Below are 13,841 nucleotides of genomic sequence, written 5' to 3' on the forward strand. Positions count from 1 at the left end.
GAATGTTAAAATGCAAAACAGTTAATGAGTTAACTGCAGGGTGGACATGCTTTGTGGGATTATAGGGGTGGGATAGAGGCTAGTTCTCTCTATGTATATTGAGGTTTTAGTTTTGTAAGGCAGTTGTCCAGGTAATGTTGTGATGTGCACTTGTTTCAATGAAGTGGCTTTTGTCAAACACAAAAGCGGCCAGTGTTTGCTTGTACCCCCTTCCCAAGAGAAATTATAATTAAATCACTTGTTCTGTCTATACCGTAAGTGTGCAACAACCAGCCACTTCTTGATCCTTCCAGCAGTACAACATTCCTCAGACAAGACACATCCTGTCATGCAACAGATGCCCTCCTCGTTAACAGTCAACTTGCCTTGACTACCACTGCCATTTAATAACCGCTTAACTCCTTCGACGCTCATGATGAGCTCAGCTCGTCATGCTGCACAGTGGAGCTGTGCTCATGACGAGATGAGCTCGTCATAACCGCCGCGGACGGCCCAGCGAGGGATCATTCCCTTCTTGTCGGGGCGTTCCATTGAGTGGGTAGAGTTGTGACGAGCTCAGCTCGTCATGAGCACAGCTCCGCTGTGCAGCATGACAAGCTCAGCTCGTTACGAGCACCACGGCAAAGGGGTTAAAGCATCTGGCAAATGCAACATAAAAGGACCAGTTATTCAGACTGGAATGGAGAAAAGGACTTGGAGTAATCCAGTCCACATGTTATTCCCAAATTCACATGCGATAACTTGTAATGTACAATATTAGGTGCATGAATGCTATTATAGACTCCACCCTAGATATTCCAACACCAAACAAAAAAGACAACTCGTTTGGAGGCCCACTGAAGAGAAAGATGGGCAACACATTACCAGATGCCTATTTTGCAGATACAAATTCTATATTTACCCTCTCAGATCTTTTGAAATAACTCAAACTTTAATAAGTAGCAATTGATTTAAGATTACATTAAAAAAAGACTGAGAAACAGATAGTTTAGAGCATGATCTAATACATTTAAAAACATAGGAAATATTTCATTTGAATGAATAAATTGCAGATTTCTTTAAACAGAATTACAAACATTTGCCTAGACATTACTCCAGGCAAGACACTGCCAACTGGCATATGAGTTACTGCGCAGGTTGCCTCTCCTTTGCTGCTTTTGTTATGGGTAGTCTGGTTGCATTATATGTATGGTTGTTCATACCCTTAAAACACATGCAGCTGTAGGGGTGTTGTTTGATCTGTGTAGAACTTCTTGGATGAGGCCATTGAGGAAAGAATATGTGGTGGAAGCAAGGTGCACCTACAATATCTGCAAAAACCACAGTTGATGGACAGAATGCAGATCAATGTCATACATTCACCCCAGTACAGAGATCTGGGCCAAAATCCATCGGTTTTTTTGCACTCCACCCCACCCCAGTTCAGACATGGCCATATGCAAATCAGCCTTGACCCTGTGCCTAATGGGAACAGTCCAGCCCGAACTGCCAAGCCATATCTTTCCTGGACAGGAATCAAGCATCCTTGGACCGGTTTCTGGCTATCAGCTCTCTTCAGCCAGGATAGCTTGACTCCAGTGGGGTGGTGAGCATGGGACTCACGTTTGAGCATACCCGTCTAACTCGTGTTGACAAATGCAAAAACCGCAGTTGATGGACAGAATGCAGAACAATGTCATACATTCACCCCAGTACAGAGATCTGGGCCTAAATCCATCATTTTTTCTCACTCCACACCACCCCAGTTCAGACATGGCCATAGGCAAATCAGCCTTGACCCTGTGCCTTATGGGAACAGTCCACCCCGAACTGCCAAGCCATATCTTTCCTAGACCAGAATCAAGAATCCTAGGACCGGTTTCTGGCTATCAGCCGTCTTCAGCCAGGATAGCTTGACTCCAGTGGTGTGGAGAGCATGGGACTCACGTCTGAGCACACCCATCCCACTCGGGGTGACAAATGCAAAAACCACAGTTGATGGACAGAATGCAGAACAATGTCATACATTCCCCCCAGTACAGAGATCTGGGCCTAAATCCATCGTTTTTTTCACTCCACACCACCCCAGTTCAGACATGGCCATATGCAAATCAGGCTTGACCCTGTACCTCATGGGAACAGTCAAGCCCGAACTGCCAAGCCATGTCTTTCCTGGACCGGAATCAAGCATTCTAGAACCGGTTTCTGCCTATCAGCCGTCTTCAGCCAGGATAGCTTGACTCCAGTGGTGTGGAGAGCATGGGACTCACGTCTGAGCACACCCATCCCACTCGGGGTGACAAATGCAAAAACCACAGTTGATGGACAGAATGCAGAACAATGTCATACATTCACCCCAGTGCAGAGATCTGGGCCTAAATCCATCGTTTTTTTTTGCACTCCACACCACCCCAGTTCAGACAAGGCCATATGCAAATCAGCCTTAACCCTGTGCCTCATGGGAACAGTCCAGCACGAACTGCCAAGCCATATCTTTCCTGGACCGGAATCAAGCATCCCTGGACCAGTTGCTGGCTATCAGCCGTCTTCCGCCAGGATAGCTTGACTCCAGTGGTGTGGAGAGCATGGGACTCACGTCTGAGCATACCCATCCCACTCGGGTTGACAAATGCAAAAACCACAGTTGATGGACAGAATGCAGAACAATGTCAGACATTCACCCCAGTACAGAGATCTGGCCCTAAATCCATTGTTTTTTTGCACTCCACACCACCCCAGTTCAGACATGGCCATATGCAAATCAGCCTTGACCCTGTGCCTCATGGGAACAGTCCAGCCCGAACTGCCAAGCCATATCTTTCCTGGACAGGAATCAAGCATCCTTGGACCGGTTTCTGGCTATCAGCTCTCTTCAGCCAGGATAGCTTGACTCCAGTGGGGTGGTGAGCATGGGACTCACGTTTGAGCATACCCGTCTAACTCGTGTTGACAAATGCAAAAACCGCAGTTGATGGACAGAATGCAGAACAATGTCATACATTCACCCCAGTACAGAGATCTGGGCCTAAATCCATCATTTTTTCTCACTCCACACCACCCCAGTTCAGACATGGCCATAGGCAAATCAGCCTTGACCCTGTGCCTTATGGGAACAGTCCACCCCGAACTGCCAAGCCATATCTTTCCTAGACCAGAATCAAGAATCCTAGGACCGGTTTCTGGCTATCAGCCGTCTTCAGCCAGGATAGCTTGACTCCAGTGGTGTGGAGAGCATGGGACTCACGTCTGAGCACACCCATCCCACTCGGGGTGACAAATGCAAAAACCACAGTTGATGGACAGAATGCAGAACAATGTCATACATTCCCCCCAGTACAGAGATCTGGGCCTAAATCCATCGTTTTTTTCACTCCACACCACCCCAGTTCAGACATGGCCATATGCAAATCAGGCTTGACCCTGTACCTCATGGGAACAGTCAAGCCCGAACTGCCAAGCCATGTCTTTCCTGGACCGGAATCAAGCATTCTAGAACCGGTTTCTGCCTATCAGCCGTCTTCAGCCAGGATAGCTTGACTCCAGTGGTGTGGAGAGCATGGGACTCACGTCTGAGCACACCCATCCCACTCGGGGTGACAAATGCAAAAACCACAGTTGATGGACAGAATGCAGAACAATGTCATACATTCACCCCAGTGCAGAGATCTGGGCCTAAATCCATCGTTTTTTTTTGCACTCCACACCACCCCAGTTCAGACAAGGCCATATGCAAATCAGCCTTAACCCTGTGCCTCATGGGAACAGTCCAGCACGAACTGCCAAGCCATATCTTTCCTGGACCGGAATCAAGCATCCCTGGACCAGTTGCTGGCTATCAGCCGTCTTCCGCCAGGATAGCTTGACTCCAGTGGTGTGGAGAGCATGGGACTCACGTCTGAGCATACCCATCCCACTCGGGTTGACAAATGCAAAAACCACAGTTGATGGACAGAATGCAGAACAATGTCATACATTCACCCCAGTACAGAGATCTGGCCCTAAATCCATTGTTTTTTTGCACTCCACACCACCCCAGTTCAGACATGGCCATATGCAAATCAGCCTTGACCCTGTGCCTCATGGGAACAGTCCAGCCCGAACTGCCAAGCCATATCTTTCCTGGACAGGAATCAAGCATCCTTGGACCGGTTTCTGGCTATCAGCTCTCTTCAGCCAGGATAGCTTGACTCCAGTGGGGTGGTGAGCATGGGACTCACGTTTGAGCATACCCGTCTAACTCGTGTTGACAAATGCAAAAACCGCAGTTGATGGACAGAATGCAGAACAATGTCATACATTCACCCCAGTACAGAGATCTGGGCCTAAATCCATCATTTTTTCTCACTCCACACCACCCCAGTTCAGACATGGCCATAGGCAAATCAGCCTTGACCCTGTGCCTTATGGGAACAGTCCACCCCGAACTGCCAAGCCATATCTTTCCTAGACCAGAATCAAGAATCCTAGGACCGGTTTCTGGCTATCAGCCGTCTTCAGCCAGGATAGCTTGACTCCAGTGGTGTGGAGAGCATGGGACTCACGTCTGAGCACACCCATCCCACTCGGGGTGACAAATGCAAAAACCACAGTTGATGGACAGAATGCAGAACAATGTCATACATTCCCCCCAGTACAGAGATCTGGGCCTAAATCCATCGTTTTTTTCACTCCACACCACCCCAGTTCAGACATGGCCATATGCAAATCAGGCTTGACCCTGTACCTCATGGGAACAGTCAAGCCCGAACTGCCAAGCCATGTCTTTCCTGGACCGGAATCAAGCATTCTAGAACCGGTTTCTGCCTATCAGCCGTCTTCAGCCAGGATAGCTTGACTCCAGTGGTGTGGAGAGCATGGGACTCACGTCTGAGCACACCCATCCCACTCGGGGTGACAAATGCAAAAACCACAGTTGATGGACAGAATGCAGAACAATGTCATACATTCACCCCAGTGCAGAGATCTGGGCCTAAATCCATCGGTTTTTTTTGCACTCCACACCACCCCAGTTCAGACAAGGCCATATGCAAATCAGCCTTAACCCTGTGCCTCATGGGAACAGTCCAGCACGAACTGCCAAGCCATATCTTTCCTGGACCGGAATCAAGCATCCCTGGACCAGTTGCTGGCTATCAGCCGTCTTCCGCCAGGATAGCTTGACTCCAGTGGTGTGGAGAGCATGGGACTCACGTCTGAGCATACCCATCCCACTCGGGTTGACAAATGCAAAAACCACAGTTGATGGACAGAATGCAGAACAATGTCATACATTCACCCCAGTACAGAGATCTGGCCCTAAATCCATTGTTTTTTTGCACTCCACACCACCCCAGTTCAGACATGGCCATATGCAAATCAGCCTTGACCCTGTGCCTCATGGGAACAGTCCAGCCCGAACTGCCAAGCCATGTCTTTCCTGGACTGGAATCAAGCATCCTAGGACCGGTTTCTGGCTATCAGCTCTCTTCAGCCAGGATAGCTTGACTCCAGGGGGGTGGTGAGCATGGGACTCACGTTTGAGCATACCCATCTAACTCGTGTTGACAAATGCAAAAACCGCAGTTGATGGACAGAATGCAGAACAATGTCATACATTCACCCCAGTATAGAGATCTGGGCCTAAATCCATCATTTTTTCTCACTCCACACCACCCCAGTTCAGACATGGCCATAGGCAAATCAGCCTTGACCCTGTGCCTTATGGGAACAGTCCAGCCCGAACTGCCAAGCCATATCTTTCCTAGACTGGAATCAAGCATCCTAGGACCGGTTTCTGGCTATCAGCCGTCTTCAGCCAGGATAGCTTGACTCCAGTGGTGTGGAGAGCATGGGACTCACGTCTTAGCATACCCATCCCACTCGGGGTGACAAATGTTAAAACCACAATTGATGGACAGAATGCAGAACAATGTCATACATTCCCCCCAGTACAGAGATCTGGGCCTAAATCCATCGTTTTTTTTCACTCCACACCACCCCAGTTCAGACATGGCCATATGCAAATCAGGCTTGACCCTGTACCTCATGGGAACAGTCAAGCCCGAACTGCCAAGCCATGTCTTTCCTGGACCGGAATCAAGCATTCTAGAACCTGTTTCTGCCTATCAGCCGTCTTCAGCCAGGATAGCTTGACTCCAGTGGTGTTGAGAGCATGGAACTCCCGTCTGAGCAAACCCATCCCACTCGGGGTGACCAATGCAAAAACCACAGTTGATGGACACAATGCAGAACAATGTCATACATTCACCCTAGTACAGAGACCTGGGCCTAATTCATCGTTTTTTTGCACTCCACACCACCCCAGTTCAGACATGGCCATATGCAAATCAGCCTTGACCCTGTGCCTCATGGGAACAGTCCAGCCCGAACTGCCAAGCCATGTCTTTCCTGGACCGCAATCAAGCATCCTAGGACCGGTTTCTGGCTATCAGCCGTCTTCAATCAGGATAGCTTGACTCCAGTGGTGTGGAGAGCATAGGACTCAGGTCTGAGCATACCCATCCCACTCGGTGTGACAAACGCAAAGACCACAGTTGATGGACAGAATGCAGAACAATGTCATACATTCAACCCAGTACAGAGATCTGGGCCTAAATCCATCATTTTTTTGCACTCCACACCACCCCAGTTCAGACATGGCCATATGCAAATCAGCCTTGACCATGAACCTCATGGGAATAGTCAAGCCCGAACTGCCAAGCCATGACTTTCCTGGACCGGAATCAAGGATCCTAGGACCGGTTTCTGGCTATCAGCCGTCTTCAGCCAGGATAGCTTGACTCCAGTGGTGTTGAGAGCATGGAACTCCCGTCTGAGCATACCCATCCCACTCGGAGTGACCATTGCAAAAACCACAGTTGAAGGACAGAATGCAGAACAATGTCATACATTCACCCCAGTACAGATATCTGGGCCTAATCCATCTTTTTTTTGCACTCCACACCACCCCAGTTCAGACATGGCCATATGCAAATCAGCCTTTACCCTGTACCTCATGGGAATAGTCAAGCCCGAACTGCCAAGCCTTGTCTTTCCTGGACCGGAATCAAGGATCCTAGGACTGGTTTCTGGCTATCAGCCGTCTTCAGCCAGGATAGCTTGACTCCAGAGGTGTGGAGAGCATGGGACTCACGTCTGAGCATACCCATGCCACTCGGGGTGACAAATGCAAAAACTACAGTTGATGGACAGAATGCAGAACAATGTCATACATTCACCCCAGTACCGAGATCTGGGCCTAAATCTATTATTTTTTGCACTCCACACCATCCCAGTTCAGACATGGCCATATGCAAATCAGCCTTGACCCTGTGCCTCATGGGAACAGTCCAGCCTGAACTGCCAAGCCATGTCTTTCCTGGACCGGATTCAAGCATCGTAGGACCGGTTTCTGGCTATCAGCCGTCTTCAGCCAGGATAGCTTGACTCCAGTGGTGTTGAGAGCATGGAACTCCCGTCTGAGCATACCCATCGCACTCGGAGTGACCATTGCAAAAACCACAGTTGAAGGACAAAATGCAGAACAATGTCATACATTCATCCCAGTACAGATATCTGGGCCTAATCCATCGTTTTTTTGCACTCCACATCACCCCAGTTCAGACATGTCCATATGCAAATCAGCCTTGACCCTGTGCCTAATGGGAACAGTCCAGCCCAAACTGCCAAGCCATGTCTTTCCTGCACCGGAATCAAGCATCCTAGGACCGGTTTCTGGCTATCAGCCGTCTTCAGCCAGGATAGTTTGACTTCAGTGGTGTGGAGAGCATGGGACTCACGTCTGAGCATACCCATCCCACTCGGGGTGACAAATGCAAAAACCACAGTTGATGAACAGAATGCAGAACAATTTCATACATTCACCCAAGTACAGAGATCTGGTCCTAAATCCATTGTTTTTTTCACTCCACACCACCTCAGCATCCCTGGACCACTTGCTGGCTATCAGCGTCTTCAGCCAGGATAGCTTGACTCCAGTGGGGTGGTGAGCATGGGACTCACGTTTGAGCATACCCGTCTAACTCGTGTTGACAAATGCAAAAACTGCAGTTGATGGACAGAATGCAGAACAATGTCATACATTCACCCCAGTACAGAGATCTGGGCCTAAATCCATCATTTTTTCTCACTCCACACCACCCCAGTTCAGACATGGCCATAGGCAAATCAGCCTTGACCCTGTGCCTTATGGGAACAGTCCACCCCGAACTGCCAAGCCATATCTTTCCTAGACCGGAATCAAGCATCCTAGGACCGGTTTCTGGCTATCAGCCGTCTTCAGCCAGGATAGCTTGACTCCAGTGGTGTGGAGAGCATGGGACTCACGTCTGAGCACACCCATCCCACTCGGGGTGACAAATGCAAAAACCACAGTTGATGGACAGAATGCAGAACAATGTCATACATTCCCCCCAGTACAGAGATCTGGGCCTAAATCCATCGTTTTTTTCACTCCACACCACCCCAGTTCAGACATGGCCATATGCAAATCAGGCTTGACCCTGTACCTCATGGGAACAGTCAAGCCCGAACTGCCAAGCCATGTCTTTCCTGGACCGGAATCAAGCATTCTAGAACCGGTTTCTGCCTATCAGCCGTCTTCAGCCAGGATAGCTTGACTCCAGTGGTGTGGAGAGCATGGGACTCACGTCTGAGCACACCCATCCCACTCGGGGTGACAAATGCAAAAACCACAGTTGATGGACAGAATGCAGAACAATGTCATACATTCACCCCAGTGCAGAGATCTGGGCCTAAATCCATCGTTTTTTTTTGCACTCCACACCACCCCAGTTCAGACAAGGCCATATGCAAATCAGCCTTAACCCTGTGCCTCATGGGAACAGTCCAGCACGAACTGCCAAGCCATATCTTTCCTGGACCGGAATCAAGCATCCCTGGACCAGTTGCTGGCTATCAGCCGTCTTCCGCCAGGATAGCTTGACTCCAGTGGTGTGGAGAGCATGGGACTCACGTCTGGGCATACCCATCCCACTCGGGTTGACAAATGCAAAAACCACAGTTGATGGACAGAATGCAGAACAATGTCATACATTCACCCGAGTACAGAGATCTGGGCCTAAATCCATTGTTTTTTTGCACTCCACACCACCCCAGTTCAGACATGGCCATATGCAAATCAGCCTCGACCCTGTGCCTCATGGGAACAGTCCAGCCCGAACTGCCAAGCCATGTCTTTCCTGGACTGGAATCAAGCATCCTAGGACCGGTTTCTGGCTATCAGCTCTCTTCAGCCAGGATAGCTTGACTCCAGGGGGGTGGTGAGCATGGGACTCACGTTTGAGCATACCCATCTAACTCGTGTTGACAAATGCAAAAACCGCAGTTGATGGACAGAATGCAGAACAATGTCATACATTCACCCCAGTATAGAGATCTGGGCCTAAATCCATCATTTTTTCTCACTCCACACCACCCCAGTTCAGACATGGCCATAGGCAAATCAGCCTTGACCCTGTGCCTTATGGGAACAGTCCAGCCCGAACTGCCAAGCCATACCTTTCCTAGACTGGAATCAAGCATCCTAGGACCGGTTTCTGGCTATCAGCCGTCTTCAGCCAGGATAGCTTGTCTCCAGTGGTGTGGAGAGCATGGGACTCACGTCTTAGCATACCCATCCCACTCAGGGTGACAAATGCAAAAACCACAATTGATGGACAGAATGCAGAACAATGTCATACATTCCCCCCAGTACAGAGATCTGGGCCTAAATCCATCGTTTTTTTCACTCCACACCACCCCAGTTCAGACATGGCCATATGCAAATCAGGCTTGACCCTGTACCTCAAGGGAACAGTCAAGCCCGAACTGCCAAGCCATGTCTTTCCTGGACCGGAATCAAGCATTCTAGAACCTGCTTCTGCCTATCAGCCGTCTTCAGCCAGGATAGCTTGACTCCAGTGGTGTTGAGAGCATGGAACTCCCGTCTGAGCAAACCCATCCCACTCGGGGTGACCAATGCAAAAACCACAGTTGATGGACAGAATGCAGAACAATGTCATACATTCACCCTAGTACAGAGACCTGGGCCTAATTCATCGTTTTTTTGCACTCCACACCACCCCAGTTCAGACATGGCCATATGCAAATCAGCCTTGACCCTGTGCCTCATGGGAACAGTCCAGCCCGAACTGCCAAGCCAGGTCTTTCCTGGACCGCAATCAAGCATCCTAGGACCGGTTTCTGGCTATCAGCCGTCTTCAATCAGGATAGCTTGACTCCAGTGGTGTGGAGAGCATAGGACTCAGGTCTGAGCATACCCATCCCACTCGGTGTGACAAATGCAAAGACCACAGTTGATGGACAGAATGCAGAACAATGTCATAGATTCAACCCAGTACAGAGATCTGGGCCTAAATCCATCATTTTTTTGCACTCCACACCACCCCAGTTCAGACATGGCCATATGCAAATCAGCCTTGACCATGAACCTCATGGGAATAGTCAAGCCCGAACTGCCAAGCCATGACTTTCCTGGACCGGAATCAAGGATCCTAGGACCGGTTTCTGGCTATCAGCCGTCTTCAGCCAGGATAGCTTGACTCCAGTGGTGTTGAGAGCATGGAACTCCCGTCTGAGCATACCCATCCCACTCGGAGTGACCATTGCAAAAACGACAGTTGAAGGACAGAATGCAGAACAATGTCATACATTCACCCCAGTACAGATATCTGGGCCTAATCCATCTTTTTTTTGCACTCCACACCACCCCAGTTCAGACATGGCCATATGCAAATCAGCCTTTACCCTGTACCTCATGGGAATAGTCAAGCCCGAACTGCCAAGCCTTGTCTTTCCTGGACCGGAATCAAGGATCCTAGGACCGGTTTCTGGCTATCAGCCGTCTTCAGCCAGGATAGCTTGACTCCAGTGGTGTTGAGAGCATGGAACTCCCGTCTGAGCATACCCATCCCACTCGGAGTGACCATTGCAAAAACCACAGTTGAAGGACAGAATGCAGAACAATGTCATACATTCACCCCAGTACAGATATCTGGGCCTAATCCATCTTTTTTTTGCACTCCACATCACCCCAGTTCAGACATGTCCATATGCAAATCAGCCTTGACCCTGTGCCTAATGGGAACAGTCCAGCCCAAACTGCCAAGCCATGTCTTTCCTGGACCGGAATCAAGCATCCTAGGACCGGTTTCTGGCTATCAGCCGTCTTCAGCCAGGATAGTTTGACTTCAGTGGTGTGGAGAGCATGGGACTCACGTCTGAGCATACCCATCTCACTCGGGGTGACAAATGCAAAAACCACAGTTGATGGACAGAATGCAGAACAATGTCATACATTTACCCCAGTACAGAGATCTGGGCCTAAATCCATCGTTTTTTTGCACTCAGACATTGCCATATGCAAATCAACCTTGATCCTGTGCCTCATGGGAACAGTTCAGCCCGAACTGCCAAGCCATGTCTTTCCTGGACCGAAATCAAGCATCCTAGGACCGGTTTCTGGCTATCAGCTCTCTTCAGCCAGGATAGCTTGACTCCAGTGGTGATGTGATCATGGGACTCACATTTGAGCATACCCATCCCACTCGGGGTGACCATTGAAAAAACCACAGTTGATGGACAGAATGCAGAACAATGTCATACATTCACCCCAGTACAGAGATCTGGGCCTAAATCCATCATTTTTTTTTTGCACTCCACACCACCCCAGTTCAGACATGGCCATATGCAAATCAGCCTTAACCCTGTGCCTCATGGGAACAGTCCAGCACGAACTGCCAAGCCATATCGTTCCTGGACCGGAATCAAGCATCCCCTGACGAGTTGCTGGCTATCAGCTGTCTTTAGTCAGGATAGCTTGACTCCAGTGGTGTGGAGAGCATGGGACTCACGTCTGAGCATACCCATCCCACTCGGGTTGACAAATGCAAAAACCACAGTTGATGGATAGAATGCAGAACAATGTCATACATTCACCCCAGTACAGAGATCTGGGCCTAAATCCATCAGTTTTTTTGCACTCCAACTACCCCAGTTCAGACATGGCCATATGCAAATCAGCCTTGACCCTGTGCCTCATGGGAACAGTCCAGCCCGAACTGCCAAGCCATGTCTTTCCTGGACCGGAATCAAGCATCCTAGGACCGGTTTCTGGCTATCAGACATCTTCAGCCAGGATAGCTTGACTCCAGTGGTGTGGAGAGCATGGGACTCCCGTCTGAGCATTCTAATCCCACTCAGGGTGACAAATGCAAAAACCACAGTTGATGGACAGAATGCAGATCAATGTCATACATGCACCCCAGTACAGAGATCTGGCTCTAAATCCATGTTTTATTGCACTCCACACCATCCCAGTTCAGACATGGCCATATGCAAATCAGCCTTGACCCTGTGCCTCATGGGAACAGTCCAGCCCGAACTTCCAAGCCATGTCTTTCCTGGACCGGATTCAAGCATCGTAGGACCGGTTTCTGGCTATCAGCTGTCTTCAGCCATGATAGCTTGACTTCAGAGGTGTGGAGAGCATGGGACTCACGTCTGAGCATACCCATGCCACTCGGGGTGACAAATGCAAAAACTACAGTTGATGGACAGAATGCAGAACAATGTCATACATTCACCCCAGTACCGAGATCTGGGCCTAAATCTATTGTTTTTTGCACTCCACACCATCCCAGTTCAGACATGGCCATATGCAAATCAGCCTTGACCCTGTGCCTCATGGGAACAGTCCAGCCCGAACTGCCAAGCCATGTCTTTCCTGGACCGGAATCAAGCATCGTAGGACCGGTTTCTGGCTATCAGCCGTCTTCAGCCAGGATAGCTTGACTCCAGTGGTGTGGAGAGCATGGGACTCACGTCTGAGCATACCCATCCCACTCGGGTTGACAAATGCAAAAACCACAGTTGATGGATAGAATGCAGAACAATGTCATACATTCACCCCAGTACAGAGATCTGGGCCTAAATCCATCAGTTTTTTTGCACTCCACACTACCCCAGTTCAGACATGGCCATATGCAAATCAGCCTTGACCCTGTGCCTCATGGGAACAGTCCAGCCCGAACTGCCAAGCCATGTCTTTCCCGGACCGGAATCAAGCATCCTAGGACCGGTTTCTGGCTATCAGATATCTTCAGCCAGGATAGCTTGACTCCAGTGGTGTGGAGAGCATGGGACTCACGTCTGAGCATTCTAATCCCACTCAGGGTGACAAATGCAAAAACCACAGTTGATGGACAGAATGCAGATCAATGTCATACATGCACCCCAGTACAGAGATCTGGCTCTAAATCCATGTTTTTTTGCACTCCACACCATCCCAGTTCAGACATGGCCATATGCAAATCAGCCTTGACCCTGTGCCTCATGGGAACAGTCCAGCCCAAACTTCCAAGCCATGTCTTTCCTGGACCGGATTCAAGCATCGTAGGACCGGTTTCTGGCTATCAGCCGTCTTCAGCCAGGATAGCTTGACTCTAGTGGTGTGGAGAGCATGGGACTCACGTCTGAGCATACCCATGCCACTCGGAGTGACAAATGCAAAAACTACAGTTGATGGACAGAATGCAGAACAATGGCATACATTCCCCCCAGTACAGAGATCTGGGCCTAAATCCATCGTTTTTTTCACTCCACACCACCCCAGTTCAGACATGGCCATATGCAAATCAGGCTTGACCCTGTACCTCATGGGAACAGTCAAGCCCGAACTGCCAAGCCATGTCTTTCCTGGACCGGAATCAAGCATTCTAGAACCGGTTTCTGCCTATCAGCCGTCTTCTGCCAGGATAGCTTTACTCCAGTGGTGTGGAGAGCATGGGACTCACGTCTGAGCACACCCATCCCACTCGGGGTGACAAATGCAAAAACCACAG

The sequence above is a fragment of the Lissotriton vulgaris genome, chromosome 4_1 (genome assembly GCF_964263255.1).
Source record: "Lissotriton vulgaris chromosome 4_1, aLisVul1.2, whole genome shotgun sequence".
Lineage (NCBI taxonomy): Eukaryota > Metazoa > Chordata > Amphibia > Caudata > Salamandridae > Lissotriton > Lissotriton vulgaris.